Genomic DNA, 6,673 nt, shown 5'->3' with positions numbered 1-6,673 from the left:
TGCCTGCTAGAATGAGAGGAGACACATTGGTGACAGCGAGTGTGGAAAACTCCAGTGAGGAATTCCACTACAAAGACAAAGAGAGAAATGGGGCAGTGGCTAGAGGGGGCAGCAGGGCCAGAGAATTCTTTAGACAGCTTTATTGAAATATAATTCACATCCCATAAAAGACACTCTTCCTCTATAAAGTATGCAATTCAGGTGTTTTAGTATAGTTACCAGATTGTGCAACCATCTCCATTACCTAGCATCAGAACATTCCTGTCACCCCAAAAAGAAGCACCATATTCATGAGCAGCAATTCCTCCCTTCCCCAGCCCCTGAAGCACTGTTCTGTTTTCTGTCCCTGTGGAATTGCCTATTCCAGACACTTCAAATAAATAGCTAGCTGGCTAGTGAAGTCGCTCAGTCGTGTCTGACTCTTTGCGAGTCCATGGACTGTAGCCTGCCAGGCTCCTCCGTCCATGGGATTTTCCAGGCAAGAATACTGGAGTGGGTTGCCATTTCCTTCTCCAGGGGATCTTCCTGACCCAGGGATCGAACCCAGGTCTTGTGCCCTGCAAGCAGACTCTTTACCGTTTGTGCCATCAGAGAAGCCACTTCAGTCATCAAATATATGGTATTTTGTGACTGGTTCTTTCACTTAGCATATTCTTTTTAAAGTTCATCCATGTATCATTATATACAAAATATATAATTATACACAAAATATTCTTCATTCATGGTATGTTATATAAAATGCATATGCCACATTTTATTTATCCATTCACCAAGTGATGAACATTTGGGGTGTTAACACCTTTTGGCTAATATAAAACATGCCGCTAATAAACATTTATACACAAGTTTTTGTGTGGCCATATGTTTTCAGTTCTCTTGGGTATATACCTAGGAGTGGAATTGCTGAATCATATGATAAATTTATGTTTATATTTTGAGGAATTCTCAAACTTTTCCAAAGTGACTGCACCATTTTACATTCTCAGCAACAGCATATAAGGCTATAATTTCTTCCCAATCTCATTAACAGCTGTTATTGTCTTCTTTATTTTTGTCATCCGAGTAGGGGAGAAGTGGTATCTCATTGTGATTCTGAAGACTACTGATGAGCATCTTCTCACATGCTTATTGGCCATTTGAATATCTTCTTTGGAGAAATGTCTGTTCAAATCATTTACCCATTTTTAAATTGGGTTATTTGCCTTTTTACTGTTGAGTTGTGAGAGTTCTTTATATTTTCTATTGATTCCTTCTAGTGTATCATTCATCTCTGTTCATTTGTTCTTTAATTCTTGTAGATCTTTGGTAAACATCTCTTGCATCTTCTCAATCTTTGCTTCCTTTTTTTCCTGAGATCCTGGATCATCTTCACTATCATTATTCTGAGTTCTTTTTCTGGAGGATTGCCTATCTCCACTTTATTTAGTTGTTTTTCTGGGATTTTATCTTGTCCCTTCATCTGGAACATAACTTTCTGCTTTTTCATTGTGATTAACTTTCTGTAATACAGTTTTTGTGCAACTGTGCTTCTTGCTTCTTCTGTCTGCCCTCTGATGGGTGAGGCTAAGAGGCTTGTGGAAGTTTCTTGATGGGAGGGACTGGCAAGGGGAAAAACCAGGCCTTGCTCTGGTGGGCCAGGCATTGCAGTAAGACTTTAATCCAATTATCTACTGATGGGTGGGGTTGCATTCCCTCCCTGGTAGCTGTTTGGCCTAGGGCTGTATGGTAGGGTTAATGGCAAACCCCAAGAGAGTATCCAGGGAGACCTTCCGGTGCCCCATCCCTGTGGCGAGCCACTGCTGACCCATGCCTCCACAGGAGGCCCTCCAACACTAGCAGGTAGTTTTAGTTCAGTCTCCTACGGGGTCACTGCTCCTCTCTTGTGGATCTTGGTGTGTGCAAAATTTTGTTTGCACTCTCCAAGACTGTAGCCTCTGTCTCCCCCAGTCCTCTGGAAGTCCTATAATCAAATCCTGCTGGCCTTCAAGGTCAGATTCCCAGGGGATTCCCAGTCCCTTTGTTGGATCACCAGGCTGGGAAGCCTGACATGGGGTTCAGAACCTTCACAACAGAGGGAGAACTTCTTTGGTATTATTGTTCTCCAGTCTGTGGATCACCCACCTGGCAGGTATAGGATTTGATTTATCATGATTGTGCCCCTCCTACCATTTCACTGCAGCTTCTTGTCTTTGGGCATGGGGTATGTTTTTTTGGTAGGTTCTAGCATCCTCTTGTCGAGAGTGGTTCAACAGCTAGTTGCAATTTTGGTGCTCTCACAGGAGGAGATGGGTGCATATCCTACTCTGCCATCTTGAACTGGAAGCTATAAAGTCTAGATACTAGTCCCTTATCAGATACATGATTTGCAATTACATTCTCCCACTCTGTGGCTTGTGTTTTTACTTTTTTTGATGGTGTCCTTTAAAGCACAGAAGTTTTTAATCTTAATGAATTCCCATTTATCTATGTTTTCTTTTGTCACTTATGATTTTGTGTCCCCATTGCCTAATCCAAGGTCATAGAGTTATTCCTGTTTTCATCTGAGAGTTTCAGAGTTTTAGCTCCTATGTTTAGGTGTATGATCCATTTTAAGTTAATGTTTTCTATGGTAAAAGGTAGGGGGGTCATCCAAGTTCATTTTTTTACATGTCCCAGTACCATTTAAGACAATTCTTTCCCACCGAATTTTCCTGGTACCCTTGTTGAAATCTGTGTTGTTTTTAACATGGAAGAAATCATTCACACGTGCACACTAATGGGAAAGTTCTGTGCAGAGGGGGAATGCGGTGATGGAGAGGAAGAAGGAGAATGGCTGGACCAGTGAGTGTCCTCAGGAGGGAGGGGGTAGGATCCAATGTCCGGTAGAGGGGCTGGCCTGAGTCAAGAGCAAGGGCAGTTTGTAATACCAGGAGGAAAGATGGGCACAGATGTAGGGAGTGAACATTCTCTTCCAGTTAATCCCTTTTCTCAAGGAAACAGGAACTAAGGTCATGACCTGAGGGATGACAGAGGAGGAAGTGTTGGCAGCTGAAAAGAGGCAGAGGCAGAGGAAGTGGATGGGAAAACACAGCGATGCTGAGTGAGACCAGCAGAGTGGGCAGGTGTTTTCTTTAGCCACATCCAGCTCAGCAAGTGCAGGCAGGGAGGGGGTAGAGATTCAGGGGTGCCGTCCTCCAAGGCCTCTGAGGACCACCTGTGCCTGGGACAGAAGGTCAAGGCTGGTTCTTAGTGGCCAAGGATGTTCAGTTTCATCCATGGGGGTCTACACCCACACGCTGCTCAACTTGTCACCTCCAGGCAGGGGAAAAATGCTGGTGCCCCTAAATCAGGCTAGAATTCAGGGATCCAGGAAGCCTCCCTGCTCTTTACCTGTCCCAGTCGGCTCCATGTGCCATAACAAAGTGCTGCAGGCTGGCAGCTTAATCATGCCCATGTATTGCTCACAGCTGTGGAGGCTGGAAGTCCAAGATCACGGTGCCAGCATGGCCGGGTTCTGGTGAGTGCTCTTGGCTTTTGGATGGCCCTCTCCTTTCGGTCTTCACATGGCAAAGAGGGAGACAGAGAGAGAGGAAGCTCTCTGGTATTTCTGCTTGTAAGGGCACTAATCCCATCATGGGGGTCGCTCCACCATGGCCTCATCTAACTCTAATTACCTTGCAAAGACTCCACTTCCAAATGCCATCACTTGGGGGTTAGGATTTCCACATATGAGTTTGGAGTAGACACAATTCCATCCATAGCACCATCCAGCCTGACCCTGACCTCTAATGAGGACCTCAAACAAGTTCAGATGCTGAACTTCAGAACAGAGAAAGGCCTGAAAGAGGTTCCTGGCCCTTACCGTGACACGTCTGTATCACAGGCAACCCAAGTGGAAAAGAAAAACCTTTCATCTTTTTGTTTTCTATTGTGTATCTTACAGAGTGGTGATGCCTGATGAGGTCCCCACTGGCCCACATGTGACTTGACATGTGTCTTTGACTTGACTAATCTCAAAACACAGACTTGAGATGTGTTGTAACATATACACTGAGTTTCAGAGAGATAATATAAAAAATTGGAAAATGTCTCAATAAGCTTTTATATTGATTACATTTGAAATGATAACATGTGGTTATATTGGGTTAAAGTATACTACTAAATTTATTTCTTACTTTTGAAAAATGTGGTTACTAGAAAATAAAAGATTATGTTTAATGGCTTGTATTATATTTCTCCCAGACAGACCCTAGAGAAAAGACCCTGTGTCTAAACAGCTCCCATGTGGCTGGCCCTCCTGCCTTGGTTAGTGACACACGACCCCCCCTTCAGGGTTGTGCTCTGGGACCCGCTGCTGCCTCTGAAGAGGCAGGTCCATAGTGGGCTCGTGAGGTGGCCTTGAGCCGTTCCTGGGAGGAACAGCCCCAGGGAGCTGGGCACCAGGCTGGTTCTTGTCTGGTTTCTGGAATGGTATCTCATTCACAATTTTAAACACTGGACTCCCCTCAGGCACAAGGTGCCCACACTCTGAGATTCTCGTGCACCTCTGCTGCTTCCTGTGAGCCGCAACCTTGGGGCGCTGGAAGGCCTGGGCTCATCGCCAGCACTAGTCCAGCTTATCTTTTTCTTTTTTCCCCCCAAGAACAGACATATGAAGTTGCCATAAGGCAGATAATGCATATGGAGAAATTCCACTGACTTTCACATACCCACCCCCAATTACTACTTATTAAAATTGCACTCATTTCACATGCTAGCAAGGTAACGCACAAACTCCTTCAAGCTAGGCTTCAGTAGTACATGAACCAAGAACTTTCAGATGTACAAGCTGGGTTTAGAAAAGTTAGAGGAACCAGAGATCAAATTGCCAACATCCATTGGATCATAGAGAAAGCAAGAGAATTCCAGAAAAAAACATCTACTTCTGCTTCATTGACTATGCTAAAGCCTTTGTCTGTGTGGATTACAAAAAACTGTGGAAAATTCTTAAAGAGTTGGGAATACCACCTTACCTGTCTCCTGGGAAACCTCTATGCAGTTCAAGAAGCAACAGTTAGAACATGGAACAACGGATTAGTTCAAAATTAGGAAAGGAGTACATCAAGGTTGTATATTGACACCCTGCTTATTTAACTTCTATGCAGAATACATCATGCAAAATACTGAGTTGGATGAATCACAAGCTGGACTCAAGATTGCCTGGAGAAAAACGAAAGTGACAGTGAAAGTCACTCAGTCGTGTCTGACTCTTTGTGACTCTGTGGACTATACAGTCCATGGAATTCTCCAGGCCAGAATACTGGAGTGGGTAGCCTTTCCCTTCTCCAGGGGATCTTCCCAACCCAGGGATCGAACCCAGGTCTCCCTCATTGCAGATGGATTCTTTACCAGCTGAGCCACAAGGGAAGCCCTGGAGAAATATCAACAACGTCAAATATGCAGATGATACCACTCTAATGGCAAAAAGTGAAGAGGAACTAAAGTGCCTCTTGATGAGGGTGAAAGAAGAGAGTACAAAAACTGGCTTAAAACTCAACATTTAAAAAATTAAAATCATGGCATTCAGTCCCTTTACTTCATGGTAAATAGAAGGGGAAAACGTGGAAACGGTGAGAGACTTTATTTTTTTGGGCTCCAAAATCACTGTGGATAGTGACTCCAGCCATGAAATTAAGACACTTGCTCCTTGGTAGGAAAGTTATGACAAACCTAGACAGCATATTAAAAAGCAAAGACATCCCTTTGCTGACAAAGGTCGTTATAGTCAAAGCTATGGTTTTTCCAGTAGCCATGTAGGGATGTGAGAGTTGGGCCATAAAGAAAGCTGAATGCTTAAGAATTGGTGCTTTTGAATTGTGGTGCTGGAGAAGACTCTTGAGAGACCCTTGGGCTTCAAGGAAGTCAAATCAGTCAACCCTAAAGGAAATTAATCCTGAATATTCACTGAAAGGACTGAAGCAGAAGCTGAAGCTCCAATACTTTGGCCACCTGACGCAAAGAGCTAACTCATTGGAAAAGACCCTGATGCTGGGAAAGATTGAGGGCAGGAGGAGAAAGGGATGACAGAGCATGAGAAGGTTGGATGGCATTAACAACTCAATGGACATGAATTTTAGAAAACTCTGGGAGATAGTAAAGAACAGAGGAGCCCGGCACGCTATAGTCCATGTGGTTGAAAAGAGCCAGACATGATTTAGCGACTGAACAATTCCATCATATTGCCCATGTACAGTTTAAATATTTCCCTGTTGTTCAACATTGGGATTATTTTCCTTTTTTCCTGCTATCATAAACAGCACTGCTATGAATTTATCTTTTTGCCATTTGAATTATTTTATTGTAATGTTTTCCCTGAAGTGAAATTTGTGAGCTGGAAAGTATATACAGTTTTACGATACCTGTGACTTTTTTCCTTCGCATCACTCTCCCCAAAGACTGTATCACTGTGTATTTTCTCTGGTGGAGTGTATGTATGTGTGTAGGTATATACATTGTTTACCCACAGTCCTGCCCATTCTGGGTTTGATCATTTGCATTCACTTATACTAATTAGTTGGTATGTAATAGATATCTCCTAGATATTATCCTTGTATTTGTTTAATTCAAATGAGAGAGAGTAAAGTCCTCCCCTGAAAAGCCACAAAAATTAAAGAAATAGCCACCACCTCAACTGTTTAGAAAAACACTTCTCAAC

The sequence above is a fragment of the Cervus canadensis genome, chromosome 18 (assembly GCF_019320065.1).
Source record: "Cervus canadensis isolate Bull #8, Minnesota chromosome 18, ASM1932006v1, whole genome shotgun sequence".
NCBI classification, from domain to species: Eukaryota; Metazoa; Chordata; class Mammalia; order Artiodactyla; family Cervidae; genus Cervus; species Cervus canadensis.
The sequence above is the reverse complement of the archived record's forward strand: the minus strand, read 5'-3'. Positions refer to the sequence as shown.